The sequence below is a fragment of the Phocoena phocoena genome, chromosome 19, assembly GCF_963924675.1.
Source record: "Phocoena phocoena chromosome 19, mPhoPho1.1, whole genome shotgun sequence".
Taxonomy (NCBI): Eukaryota; Metazoa; Chordata; class Mammalia; order Artiodactyla; family Phocoenidae; genus Phocoena; species Phocoena phocoena.
In genome coordinates this window covers 26,203,455-26,218,930 of record NC_089237.1, presented here as the reverse complement: position 1 = coordinate 26,218,930, position 15,476 = coordinate 26,203,455, and positions in this window count along the sequence as shown.

The window sequence follows — 15,476 nt, the reverse complement described above, 5'->3', positions numbered from 1 at the left end:
CCAGGAAGGTAGCCACTCGCCTCATGTGGCTATTTACATTTAAATTGATTAAAATTAATTACAATTTAAAATTCAGTTCCTCGGTCACACAAACCACATTTCAAGAGCTCAAAAGTCACATGAGGGACTTCCCTGGTGGTGCAGTGGTTAAGAATCCACCTGCCAATGCAGGGGACACGGGTTCGAGCCCTGGTCCGGGAAGATCCCACGTGCCGCGGGGCAACGAAGCCCGTGTGCCACAACTACTGAAGCCTGCGTGCCTAGAGCCTGTGCTCCGCAGCAAGAGAAGCCACCGCAATGAGAAGCACGTGCGCAGCAACGAAGAGCCAACACAGCCAAAATAAATAAATCAACAACAACAACAAAACCCTTAAAAGAAAGTCACATGAGACTAGTGGCTACTGTGTTGGAAAGTGCACGTATGGATCATTTCCAGCCCCCAAAGTTCTATCAGACAGTGCTGGTTTAGAAGATAACACCTTCAAATTGCATTTTCTTCCTTTGTTTTTTTTTGTAGAGATATCTATAAGCCCACACTTCCACATTCTGTAAAGGCATAAAGCACCTCCCTACCCACAGGCGTATATGTACAGTCACTATTTGATCTTACTGAGTTTAGCACTTCTTCCTACTTTCCTTAATCTCTAGATCTTCACACATACATCACACTCAATACAAACTCTATTTTAGTCCTTCTCCCTCCTCTTCGCTGATGAGGATTTGATTCTTCATGGTAGGCTTAGTTCTAGAATGCGTGAAAATGCCCAGTTCCTTGTCACTAACAAGTGTTGTTCTGGAAACCTGCCTTCTGTGTAACAAATAAGCTTGAATCTGAAGAGGGATGTATCTTTTGTGCTGCTGAGTCATTGAATTGACTGAAGGAACACTTGGTCGGGGGGGTCGGGGAGAAACAGAAATAAAGCGGCATACAATCGTTTCTATTAGAGATTTTGCTATTTTGGTATTGGCATGTCAAAAATAAGTCACTAGATAAATTGATGGTGGAGCAATTTGGCGCTGGGAAGATGCCTTTCCGAACAGGCAAGATCTGAACTCCTAACGTGTTATCCTGAATCAGATTCTGCGTTGTTCTCTCGCAGAAAGATTAATTTTGCTTAATTTTAAAGCTTTGATTCTCTCTTTATGAAGGGAAAAATAAACAAAATCTCTCCATTCTAGGCCTTTTCAACTTCCTTAGGATTATCACTAAAATGGCTTTGATGTTATATTTTTGTCTGGGAAGCAGACAGAACTTTTAGATATTCCTGTACCCACGGGATGACTCGGAATCCGGTTGGAGACCAGAAAGCACGAAAAATCCCCAAAGCTTGTGGTTGAAGATGCGGGGGGATGTGGCGGGGTGGGATATAAACCCAAAGCGCTGTTTTTACTTCCCTCACCAATCCTTCCCCCTAAACCTATGATTACTCGTTTGAGTGTTCAGCTGTTCTGATGACAATGTTTTACAACGGTGAGTAGCTGGGGCTGGTGAGCAAAGGGTTGGGCGTGGAGTCGGGACTCTTAGGTGTTAGACTCACTGCAGAGCCTCGAGAAAGTTGTTTACAGGGCAAGATTGTGCTGAAAAAAGTCCGCTTTGCATCTACTCATGTTATAGATGGACAAACCTACATTCAAAAAAAGACCCTCGGGCTTCCCTGGTGGCGCAGTGGTTGGGAGTCCGCCTGCCGATGCAGAGAACGCGGGTTCGTGCCCCGGTCTGGGAAGATCCCACATGCCGCGGAGCGGCTGGGCCCGTGAGCCATGGCCGCTGAGCCTGCGCGTCCGGAGCCTATGCTCCACAACAAGAGAGGCCGCGATAGTGTGAGGCCCGCGCACCGCGGTGAAGAGTGGCCCCCGCTTGCCACAACTAAAGAAAGCCCTCGCACAGAAACGAAGACCCAACACAGCAAAAATAAATAAATTAATAAACTCCTACCCTCAACATCTTCTTAAAAAAAAAAATACCCTCAGCGTGACACAGCAAATAAGCCTTTCACGAATCCATGCGTTCAGCCTGGGCTCCGGAGACCCTACAGTTCTGCCTTGGAGGCACGGGCTGTGGACCTGGTGTTTTGAAACTCAGGTGGCACCTGTGGTTTATGATGGTGGGTTGGCGGTCTCGGGGCAGGCAGAAGATGGCCATATCTATAGCTACTTCTGAGTCTCAGACAACACAGCTTCCCACAGTCGTTAGAAACTGTCCATACCTGCCCAAGCAAAATTCATCCAACAGTTGCCATGAGATTTATTTCCCCTTCACTCTTTGGTCCCAGCTCCTGGGCTCTCCCTTGCAGGACCGAAGGTGGTGGTGGGGTGGGGGGAGAGGCGGAGATTAGTCACTAATTGCACTCTTCACATCTTTTACATTTGTATTGTTTTCTTGCCTTTAACCCTCTCACATCCAGAAAGTACCCTAGTTCATCATCCCTGCACCCACGCCCAAACCCAGTTTGTAGGTAGACGCTGAAGTGGGGAAGGAGCGGGGGCGTATGTTGAGACACAGATGAGGACACAACAAGAGCCCCCTGAGCAGAGGTCTGCCGCTGCAGCTGGGGCGGTGCGAGCCGGGGTCGCGCCCCGGACTCCCCGCTCGGCGGCGGAGGGCACAATGCGCACGCGCGCCGTCAGCAGCTCTGCGCGTGCCCCCCGGCTCGCCCCGCTACGCGCAGCTTGCCTCTAGCGCCGAGGCCCCGCCCCCGCCCGGAGCGCCCGCCCCGCCTGGGGAGAGGGCGGTGGGGCGCAGGGAGCGTGCGCGCGGCCCGCCCCGGGCGCGGGCGGAGGGGAGAAGGAGGGGCGTGCGCGCGCCGGATAACCGGCAGAAGCCGGGAGCAGCGCAGGAGGAAAGAGCGTCAGCTGCGAGCCCGGGCGAGCCGGTATGGGGCCCGCGGGCTCGGGCAGGGGGCAGGGGGCAGCGGGCAGCGGGCGGGCGGGCGGGCGGGCGGGCGGGACTTGGCGCCGACCGGACCCCGGGGCCCTGGCCGCACCGGATGGCCGAGGGCCTGCGCGAACGTGGTCTCTGGAAACTTTGTGCCGGCGTCCCCCACCTGCTCCCGGGCGGTTCTCGCATCCTTTGGGCGGCGGGGAGAGGAGGCCCGGCGCCCAACGCATCGCCCCCTCCTCACCGCCCGACCCTGCCTCGCCGGCTCTCGGCGCGCATTCCCCGCCCCGCCACCCCGGCTGCTCCCCCACTGCGGCGACGCCTGGGCCGGGGTCCCAGCCCTCTGGTTCTTTCGCGAGCATCCTTTCTGTTCCCCTCCCCCTCCCTGACCCCTCTGCTCTGCGGTCCAGCCATGGCCTCTCTGCCTCCTCACCCCGTCGCCACCATTCGCCCGCTCCGAGCCACGGGAGCGTCGGCGGCTTCTTGCGTCTTCCAAAGGTTTCTGGTGCGTTGGTAGAAGCAACTTGACTTTCAGCAATGCCAAGTATTCAACTTGAGTATTTCTCTACGGTGGTGGATTGGTGAGCGCAGTGCTAACATGTCTTTTTATTTCTCCTAAGCACCCTTGCTCCACAGTGAAGTTGAGTCGTTGTTTGTGTGCGAGAGGAGTTGCATGTTGTATGTAGTTGCCTTAAGTGGATTGTATAACGATATTTTATTTAGGTGGATGTTTCCAATGGTGCCAGCCAGTGTTATGGTAACTGGCCATCCCAGAGGCAAGGGAAGGAGGAGTGACTTAAAAATGTAGTTCTACTGTGTAGGGATTTTTTTTTTTTTTTAAGTGCCTTGTGCTTTTCATCCAGCAAGACCTCAGGGCGTTTAGCCACGTGTTAACTAGCTGTTCAATGTAGTTTTATGAGAGAGGTAAGTAGAAAGCATTACGTCCCATTTTACGGATTTGAAAACGGAGGCAAAACGCCAAGTCCTGATTCTTTACTCACCTGAAAGGAATATGGACCAGAGTTCCTGGAATTCCTAGTCCATGAGGCCACTCATAAATGTCATGGAATGTTGGAACGTACTCCCTGAGACTATACAGATCAGTTAAAAGTCACGTCATGGGGTGGGGCTGCCAGCAGCTCCACGCTTGGGACTCAGCTCTGTCACAAAGTTAAGTGATACTGAACAAGTCACAGCTGCTCTCTGCGTGTTTCCTAGTCTTTAAAATGAGGGGAACAAAGGTGTTGTATTCTTTGCAAAGTTGTGTGAGTGTATCTGGAAGCTCCACTTCCTTGAGCTGCATTTGGTGACTGTTACTTGTTGTGGACTCTAAAGGCCCCCATTCTCAGGTTCCCTTTAGAAATGCAGGGAAGGAGAAGCCCCCAGAATGAATAACTGCCTCATCTTCACCAGAGGCACCTGAGAATTCACATCAGGGACAGGCTGAGGCAGGGACCCCGACGTGGGTGGGAGCAGAGGGTTGCCTGGTGGAGGAAGGAAGGAGTCCTGCACAGGCGGCTTGACACATGGGCCCTACTCCTGCCTCCAGCTCTGACTCATCTTCTGACGCCTGGGGGAGGAGAGGTAGATGCTTGATATTTTTGGCTTTCCCCCATAAAATGGGAGACAGTTTACTTCATTCGAAGGCTTTTTAACGTTAGTGTCCAATGTATCTATTCTGTGTTCTTAGCTGAAATCTCTCACATTGGTTGAATGCAGGTATGATTTGTGTAATATTCTTTAATACAATGGTATAAATCTATATTCTTACCATAAAAAAATTGGCCAGGTGTGTAAGTACAGGAAATCCTTTAAAACTTTAGTATTTTAAAATGTTGCTCCTTAGGGAAGGAACTGTGTTTGGTAGGTTCTTTAGCAATTGGGATTTTATTTTAAGGCGAGGTGGATTACAAATACTTTTTCCCAATACCAAGAATTAATCATTCTCTGTTTGGAAAAAAAATTAAAACTTTACAGATAAGATTAAAACCTTCTTTTGAGCATCTGTCCCAAAAGTAACTGCTGTGTGTATCTTTATTGGTCTATGTGTATTCTTTTAGACTTTTCTAAGCATTTTCATAAATGTCTGTTTGCACAAAGTGATTTTTTTCCTGGTTTGCATAGTCTGAAAACCTCTAGCTTATTTTTTTCCTGAGTGACTTTTTAAATTGAAATAGATTATTATAAAATTAACCAATCCTGTTTATAGAGACTGGGTTTCTGTCTAGAACAGGTAGCATGTGTTTTAAATACAGCTGGTCGTAAAGTTTTATTAACCCTGATAGCATGGTAGTATTTCTCCAGACAATGGAGGACCCCTTCTTAACTTCAAAACAGTTAAATCATTAAGAACCTTGGCATTACTCTTGGTTGCAAATGAAAACTTCCCCATTAAAAACAAAAATCTACTGTATTCGTCTTTTCTTTGTTTGTGAGGAGGCATAAAAGGGAGTGGAAAGCAGGGAGAGTTGCTAAAGCAACAGCACCTAAGTATAAACTTACAGAGCGAATATTTAAGATGGTAGCTTTAGTTATTTATGAAAGCCTGACTGGGGTGAAGACAGAGAAAGGGAAATGTTAATGTGGGCACAGTTCAAATCAGTAATTTCAGAAGAGAGGTGGGTTAAAACAAAATTCACATCAAGAGTGTATGGGTTTCTGGTGGTCCAGTGGTTAGGACTCTGCGCTGCCGAGGGCTCGGGTTCGGTTCGATCCCTTGTTGGGAAACTAAGATCCCACAAGCCGTGCAGCCCAGCCCCCCCCCAAAAAAAAAAAGTGTTTATAGATAGACATTTATTGAGACTTTTTTCATGCGAAAGGTTCAGTGCTGACTACTGGGGTAGAAGGCAATAAGGTCCTTGCCTCATGAAGCTGACAGGCCAGTAATGATATTCAGAGAGGAAGTGTTTTTTCCCCAGATAGGCCAGAATTGTAAGGGTTCTGAATTACTGGAAACCAACATTGTATTTATTTAACTTTTTTTTTGTGAATTATAACACACAGTAAAGGGTATAAAACATAAATGGATAACTTAATTATTTTAAAGAAAACAGCTGTAACCATCTTGCAGGTTAAGAAGTACCCTTTTCCCACTCTTTCCCAATGACCACCTCTCTCCTTACCCCAGAGGTAACCCAGCCAGTAAATAGCTTCATTTTTGTGAAAGTCATTTCCTTTCTTTTGTACAGGTTTTATCACCTAAATACTAACCCTAAACAATATAGTTTCATTTTGCCTGTTTTTCACTTTTATGCAAATGGAATTAATGTAGGTATTCTTGTAAATCCATTTTTGGGGGGGGGTCAACATCATATATATGTATATGTATGTAAGTGTGGGTATTTATACATATATATTACACACATATATAATTTTTTGGTTCAAATTCTTGCAGCATTTATAGTTTTTAAGATTCATCCATGTTGTTACCTGTAACTGTAATTAGTTCATATTTGTATGCATATACCACAGGTTATCTATTTGTCTTCCACTGTTGATGGACATCTGGGTTGTTTCTGGCCCAGGGCAGTTATGAATACTGCTGGTCATAGATGTGCATATCCTCAGCTTTAGTAGCTGATGCCTATTTTCCAAAGTGGTTGTACCAGTTCCTTCAGTGGTGTCAGCCTTGAACTTATAATCCACTGTACTTGCTGTTTAACCACAACATGTCTGGCTATTCCTTCTTCTTTTTTTTTTTGCGGTACGCGGGCCTGTCACTGCTGTGGCCTCTCCCGTTGTGGAGCACAGGCTCCGGACGTGCAGGCTCAGCGGCCATGGCTCACGGGCCCAGCCGCTCTGCGGCATGTGGGATCCTCCCGGACCGGGGCACGAACCTGTGTCCCCTGCGTCGGCAGGTGGACTCTCAACCACTGCGCCAACAGGGAAGCCGTGTCGGGCTATTTCTTGAATGAATGAATAAATTTCACCTAGGTGGCTTGATCCCTGGCCCTTCATGTGCCACTGTATTTTTATACACTTAAGTTTGTATGGTTTGGACTGCATACCACTGAAAGCCAGAGATGGTTTTCCACTCTATGTGGCTGACAGGTACCCAATAGAATCCTTCCATTGATTTTGTTTTTTTAAACAGATGTGTAGTTATAGGGAAATTTAAATATGCAAAATGAAGTATTAAAAATTAAAATGTCTAGTACCTGGAAGTTTTAAAGATTTTGGAAGAATTTTACCTCTTGGGCCACCAGATGCCTTGATGTGGTGATTTGCATTGTGCTGGAGAATACTTGCCTTGCGCCCAGCTCTGAATGTGCAGGCCAGCAGTGCTGGCTTTAGTGTGTGATGTGTGCAGGAACCCAGGCCAGAACTTGTGAAAATACCCTCTAAGGACCAGTACTCACATGATTGTGTACACATGCAGATCCCTTAGAGGCACCAGCACAGGAATTCCTTGGCAATTCCAAAGGAACCACAGCTTCTTTGCTACAGGAATAAATGCTTCTTTTACAATCTTTGAAGTGTCCTTTTCTCTAAGTCTTCCTTTATACTCGACAGTAGAGGTAGTACCGGGTTTGATAGAGAGTTCCTGCTTTCTGAGTAGACAGTTGCCAGGGTAACTTTAATTGCCTGTGTTTGGTGTTGCTAGCTGGATTTAAAGCTGGGTTGTGTGTGTGAGAGAGAGAGGGAGGGAGGGAGAGAGGATAGGGAGGGATGGGAAGGTCAGGTCAGGACAGTTATTAAATTATTAAGTTCAGGTGTTTGTTGAGCATCTACTGTGCCTGCTGTTATCTGCTAACAGTCTCTTTCTATCCTAAGGGCAGAAATACAATTCTGTACGTTTAGAAAACACCTTTCAACTGTCATCATGAAATTATCTCTGAATAATAAGATAAATTAGCATCTGAAAAAAAAACCCACCCTTAAGTAGATCTTTTTCTTAGTTGGAGGGTTGATAGAAGAACAGTAGTCCAAAGAATGTGAGATTTGTAATTCCTTTAAATTTCTTCTGTAAGGCATCTTGGAAAATGGCTAAATTGCTCTATTTTCAGTCTTTACAAATCATGAATACTTTTTTACTCATATACTAAAGGGTTTTTTTTCAGATTCTCTAAAATAACCATAATTTTAAAAACTACATATGTATAAATTAGAAGTTTTTAAGAAAACATACCCATAGTAGGAGGATGAAAAGTAGTGTCAGAACCTCTTAATCTGAGTGATGGGGGGAGAAATTTTGTGTTTCGTGGTATCCTTTTCCAAAGGCTGTAATTTACAGAGGAGCTTTGTTTTCCACCTGTTGCAGGGAAGAGCGGGGAGCCCTGGTGCCAAGGTTACGGCCGTGTCCTGTTACGTGCAGCCCATGGCCCTCCCCGCTCACCTCAGCACTTCCCATTCTTGCTTTTACCCTGACAGAGAGTAACCTCCTATCCAGTTTGGTCAGCTTTCCCCTGCCATCTGGAGGTCTCAGTGGACAAAAAGGCCCTTCTGAAATTTATATGCAACTGCTGGGCTTACTGGTGCCTTGTCCCAGAACAGTTTCAGCATCAGTGGAGCATGGCAGGCCTTTTTGACTCCTTAGGTCTTTGAGTTTGCAGAGCCACAGGAGAAAACTCTTGAACAAGAGGGTGTTGCTTCTGTTAACTAGTAAACAGTGATGTGGCAGATAGAGCCACAGAGCCTTCTGACCAGCAGCCCAGTGATTCTCATGCAGGGTCCTTAGAACCACTTGGAAAAATACTCCTTTGCCATATACTATGATGGCTTTATAACATAATTTCAACTAGTGGTTGGCAAATGTTTTTCTGTGAAGGGTCAGGTAGTAAATATTTTAGGCTTGTGGGCCATACAGTTTTTTTGTTTTCTTTTTTAACTTATTTTATTTTTGGCTGCATTGGGTCTTCATTGCTGCACGTGGGCTTTTCTCTGGTTGCGGTGAGCGGGAGCTACTCTTCGTTGTGGTGCGCGGGCTTCTCATTGTGGTGGCTTCCCATTGGGAGCACAGGCTCTAGGCGCGGGGGCTTCAGTAGTTGTGGCACGTGGGCTCAGTAGTTGTGGCTCGTGGGCTCTAGAGCCCAGGCTCAGTAGTTGTGGCGCACGGGCTTAGTTGCTCCGCGGCATGTGGGATCTTCCCAGACCAGGGCTCGAACCCACGTCTCCTGCATCCGCAGGCAGATTCTTAACCACTGCGCCACCAGGGAAGTCCACAGTTTCTGTTGCAACTATTTAACTTGCCTTTCTAAGCTTGCCTTTGTAGCATGAAAACGCCACAGTTAATAGGTAACAAATGAGCATGGCTGTGCTCCAGTAAAACTTCATTTATGAACACTGAAATTTTAATCTCATACAATTTTTATGTGCCATGAAACAGTGTTCTTCTTTTGAATTCTCTTTTAACCATTTAAAAATGTATAAACCATTCTTCTCTCATGGGCTGTACAGAAACAGGTGGCCAAGCAGACATGGCCCGCCTGCCATAGTTTGTCGGCCCCTGATTTGACCAAGAGTAGAATGAGGTTCAGAGACCATTGCATTCTCGTTTAGCATATGACTAGTAATTAGTAGTATAATCTGCAAAGAACTATGTGTATTATCTTTTTGTATAAGACTATTTCTTTAGGAGACAATTAAAGCCAAGGGAATAACTTCAGGATGCTATGTTCTTTGACTCCCATTTAGCTAAAAACCTGATTCCTTCCTTTGCTCCAGGGAGGCTCAGATACACCCAGTTGCCCTCAAAATTCGGGAGGCCTGCTGTCCCTCAGCAAGGATAAGGGTATGCAGCGTCCAGCTAATGCAAGAGACTTACCTGGTTATCTTATTCTGCTCAGAAACTCTCATAGATGATTACAGATGCCTTTGGTTTATAAAGAAAAATGGGAAGTTAATTCATCGGTAGTTTACAAATGAAGTTAATTTGGTGTAAAAGCACCAAAAATGTGGAAGCGGGCCAGAGGTATGATATAGAAGTCCCTGCAGGGAGAAAGTTGAGGCTCACTGCTTGAATTTTAAAAATGTTGATATATCTAGTGAGACATCAAATGGTTAGATGCTCAAAAAGTGCTCAACTGTTCACCATTGAGGTCTTAGTCCTGTGAACTTTATTCTAATTTATAAATTTGTTTTTGTCTCCCTTAAAGTAATAATGAACTTCTAAGGACTGAGATCTTCTTTATGAAAGGTCCTGGGATTTCATGATTCTGCTTTTCAGAGGGCAGTAGTGGCTTTCGCAATTTTGAGGCAAACTTATACGTGCCATGGGTTTAATTGCTGACGTGATTTTTTTTAAGTACTCTGGGTCTAGATGTTCTGACCTATACAAATCAAAGTTCACCACTTAGCCAGGAGTCTGTGATTCATGTTTAATTTTTACCACTTACTCTTTGAAGATTTAAAAGTATGATTTGTATAGGCTGTGGCACAAATTGGTTTCTAGTTGTCACCAAACAAGCTTAAGTGTGATTGTGGAGTTTTGCAAGCATTTTCTGGGTTCAGGTTGATCAGACTTTTCACACGCAAAGACCATCTCATACCACTTAGCAGTTTAGGATTTTTTAGATGAATATCCAGATTATAGATAAAGTACAGACTAAATTTGTGTTCCTTAATTTCTGTCTCTTCAGTTTTTATTTTCTTCCCCAGTGAAGTGTACATTTTGGTAGTCTTTAGATCAGTTGATCTGTTGTGGTCAGATTGTATGACTAATCAGCAAATGGACAACTCATGGAGAAGGGGTTCTGGTCCCAGTGGGGCTCCTCATTTTCTGTGTAGAGTCTGGAAAAGCCTCTTAACCTCCATTGACCTCTGATCCCTCATCTGGGAACCATGACAGCAGAATGATGCTGATCTGTGAGAGGCTAAACAAAACAGGCGCTCGAGTTGGCTTCAGCAAGTCCAGTGGGACAGGCCGAGGCCGATTAATGTGAGCTGTGTCTCTCACCCTTTAATGTGTAAACAGATCACCTGGGATCTTGTTAAGCGGTGGCGTCTGATTCTGTAGGTCTGGGATGGGGCCTGAGATTCTGCATTTCATTCAAGCTCCAGGTTGATGCTGCTGGGCCTTGGACCACACTCTGGGAGTAGTGAGGGGCTATAGAAAAGGGCTAGTGTTCTTCATTTGGAATCTCAAAAATAAGGAGGCTCTTGCAAGGCAAGAATGGCAGCATGTTTTAAATGGATTGGAGAAAAAGCATGATAGTGTAATCTATGAGACACTTCCCCAAGAAACAAACAGCCCAGGTTTTCAGCACCACTGACTGTTTTACTTTGTCTTAACCCTGTGCCTTCACTGCATTACTGCAGCACCTGCTGTTTGCGCCACTCATTTGTTTCGCTTATTGTTAGTCTGTCTCTAATTGTTATTCATCTGTTTTATTCATTTTTAAAAATATTTATTTATTTTTGGCTGCATTGGGTCTTCGTTGCTGTGCGTGGGCTTTCTCTAGTTGCGGCGAGCGGGGTCTACTCTTTGTTGTGGTTCACGGGCTTCTCATTGCGGTGGCTTCTCTTTGTTGAAGAGCGCAGGCTCTAGGCACGCGGGCTTCAGTAGTTGTGGCATGCAGGCTCAGTAGTTGTGGCTCGTGGGCTCTAGAGCACAGGCTCAGCAGTTATGGTGCATGGGCTTAGTTGCTCTACGGCATGTGGGATCTTCCAGGACCAGGGCTTGAACCCGTGTCCCCTGCATTGGCAGGCGGGTTCTTAACCACTGTGCCACCAGGGAAGTCCTCATCTGTTTTATATGTGTATCTTGTGTCGTCTCTTGAAGATGATAAAATCCTAGCACAGGGTGATGTCTTTTGTTACTTTATATCCCTGTTCTAGTGACTGTTGCTGCATATCACACCATTCCAAAACTCAGTGGTATAAAACTCATTTTTATTCTTGACCTACAGGAATCTGTGTTTGCTCACAGATTCCTGTAGGTCAAGAATTTGAACCTCATGTAGTGGGGACAACTTGTCTTTGCTCCACAGTGTCTGGGGGTGACTTAATGGCTGGGAGCTAGAATCACTGAAGTGTCTTGACTCACATATTTAGTAGTTGATCCTGGCTATCAGCTGGGATCTCCGCTGGGCTGCTGGCTGTAACACCCACATATGACCTCTCCACATGGTGACTCTGCCCGGCTTCTTTGGGCTGCCTCACAGCATGGCAGCTGGGTTCCAAGAGCAAGTCTCAAGAGACTAGGGAGAGGTGTTTGACATGTTTATGATCTAGCCTCTGAAGCGTCATTTCTACTGTTCTCTTTTGGTTGAGTTGGTCACGTTGTAAGAAGGTCATGGGGGGTGCAGGGTACTGTTATGGCCATTTTTCGCCAATACATTTTGCCACAGTCCCCAACAGCACTTAGAATAGTGTTGAACACGTGGCATGAACTCAGTAAGTACTGTTGTGTGAATGAGTGACAAGTAACTTAAACACCAAGGTGGATGAGGACCAGACTAAAAAACTCAATTCCAAATGTCAACAGATTGCCCCCTGATACCCAAATAAATGCATATGTTCACCTTTTATAGATAGTTATTTATAGTCTCTTCTCTCTACTTATTCTGTTTCCAACATGAGAATCTATGAATTTATTGTATGGAACTAAACTTCTAAAGAATGTGCATCTCTGTCACTATTAGCATGCTTTTTTTCCTTGCTCTCATCAAGTGGACTGCCTGTGTCCTCCTTTGGACTGTGGTATATTCTCCATCCAGCAGCTGGCTAGTGTCTTAAAATGATCAGCCTTTGTTAGGCTCAGTTCATGGGCTAGTGGTCCACATGAGGATATCAAGATGTCAGCCAGGTCACGCCTACACAGGCAGTTGCTCTACAGCTACACACTGGGGGAATATCGGTGGCCAAACTAAAATGGTGATTCTCAGATTCTTTAGTTCTATGTGTATTATGTGTATTTATCCTCTTCCCAGCCATCTTATCAGTTAAATTATATGGTGGGAAAAGCAAAAACAACCCCTTCTCCAAATGTAAGATGTTGAGGTGTTTCAGCAAATTACTAAAGCTTTCCAGATTAACTGAGAACAATTTGTGAATATCTTTTATTTCATTTTATTTTAGCATGAATATAACTGAGTATTTGAATTTTATTCTTAATTTTTTTTTTATAAATTTACTTATTTTTGGCTGCATTGGGCCTTCGTTGCTGCGTGCAGTCTTTCTCTAGTTGTGGGGAGAGGGGGCTACTCTTCATTGTGGTGTGCAGGCTTCTCATTGCGGTGGCTTCTCTTGTTGTGGAGCAAGGGTTCTAGGCGTGCGGACTTCAGTTGTTGTGGCATGTGGGCTCAGTAGTTGTGGCTCGCGGGCTCTAGAGCGCAGGCTCAGTAGTTGTGGTGCATGGGCTTAGTTGCTCCGCGGTATGTGGGATCTTCTTGGACCAGGGCTCGAACTCGTGTTCCCTGCATTGGCAGGCAGATTCTTAACCACTGCACCACAAGGGACGTCCCTATTCTTTTTTTTTTTTTGCGGTACGTGGGCCTCTCACTGTTGTGGACTCTCCCGTTGCGGAGCACAGGCTCCGGATGCGCAGGCTCAGTGGCCATGGCTCACGGGCCTAGTTGCTCCACGGCATGTGGGATCTTCCTGGACCGGGGCACGAACCCGTATCTCCTGCATCAGCAGGCGGACTCTCAACCACTGCGCCACCAGGGAAGCCTGGGACGTCCCTATTCTTAATGTTTTGTCAGAATGTTTTTTTCCCTTGAATTTTGCCACACTGTGATTTTTATTTTTAAGAGTATTTTAACTTCCTTCCCCAGTGGAACACATTTCTGATTTAATAACGAAATATAATGAGAAAAGTAGTATTTATTTACAGCAATGTAGGCTAAAATGCCTCTTTTGTTTTTATTTTTTAATTATTTTTTATTATTATTTTTAAAATGAATTTATTTTATTTATTTTTGGCTGCGTTGGGTCTTTGTTGCTGTGCGTGGGCTTTCTCTAGTTGGGGCCAGTGGGGGCTACTCTCCGTTGCGGTGCTTGGGCATCTCATTGTGGTGTCTTGTTGTGGAGCATGGGCTCTAGGTGTGTGGGCTTCAGTAGTTGTGGCACGCGGGCTCAGTAGTTGTGGCTAGCAGGCTTCAGAGCACAGGCTCAATAGTTGTGGACCAGGGCTGAACCCGTGTCCCCTGCATTGGCAGGCAGATTCTTAACCACTGCACCACCAGGGAAGCCCACCTCTCTTTTAAAAAGGGTGACTTTAAGAGTTTTTTTTTTTTTTTGAAAGAACTAGATAAACATTTACTTCAATGGAAGAAGAAAATGTGATTACGTAGGCTTTTCATGTATTAAAAAATAAAAACAATGTAGGCCTCCAGTATATACTGCAAACCTCTGAAATCCCTAAAGCTAAAAATATTTTAGATCATTTTACGTGGACATCTGTAGCACCACTGTGGCCATTTTTCTGCTTATTCAACATGAGGAGAAAAAGCAGTAGATAGAATTTCAGTTCTTTAACTCCTGATTCTAGTGATTTTTGTCATTAAAAAAAAAAAAAAGTAGCTTCTGTGGCAGTGGGACGGATGCTCTGAATAGGCTGTGACACCAGGTAGCAATTCTGCATCTGCTGCCGGTATAGACGCTGGTGCCACATTCCAGGAGCTCTCCAGTGCAGGGAGCAGGCAGTTGTTAATAGCTTAATGCATTATTGAGATTACAGGCCCACTGGGTAGACACTAATTCTGCATTTTGCTTAGCATTTAGCACTTTGATGTTCGTTATTCAAAGAGACCAGCATCATCCCTGACATTTCTTACAACCTGTTAAACAACAACAACAAAAACACCTCTCTGGGGTTGGTTTAGGACACCTCCTCTTTTTTGTCTTTCACCTCACCCCACCCCCATTCCCCTGGCCAGGAAAGCATTTTTCCCTCCAAGAAGTAAATGCAGCTGCCAGAGCAACTTGGGAGGGCTGAGTTGAACACCATGGACAGCGACATGGACACTCCTTGGTGTTCTCTCTGGTCATCCTTGTCCCAGAGACCAGTGTGCTGCAATGGGAGTGGTGCTGTCACTCAGAAGGCATCTTGCAATCATTGATCTCTCAAACATGGTCAGTCTTTTACTCTCCTAATAGATATCCTTCTCCGTTTTCCTGTACACATTCACTAAGTTGATTTTGACACACCTGTGATGTAATGTGCATGTTTTCTTTTTTTCATTATGATCAGAATCTGCTAATCTTAGAAATGAAGCAAACTAGGGCTTCCTGTTGTGCCTGCTCTGGGACTGCTCCTTGCTGAGGTGCCCCTGCTATCAGGAGAGCGTTCTGGGTCCTGAAAGGTGTACCTGTCTGTGGCAGTCTTTCCCTCTTCTGGGCAGTAGGAGAAACTGGGGCAGCCCATCTGGGGTCATTCTTCTCTGTGTGTAGCGTTTGAACATGTCCTGCTTAGGCAGATCTAAGGCCCCTCGTGCACTGAAGGTGCTGGTGGTGTGGGAGTCCTGTAGGGCAGGTAGTGAGGCCGCAGCCACCCCCGCACAGGCACAGAGAAGCTGTGTGTGGGCTTGAGCAAGGGATCCAGACACCTTGGATCTTCTCTTGGCCCTGTGACTTGTCTTCTCCAAGTTGAAATCATCTCACCCTTTCTGAACCCTGTATCTTTCGATCTGGAAAAGGTGTCGGGAGTGTGGGTCAG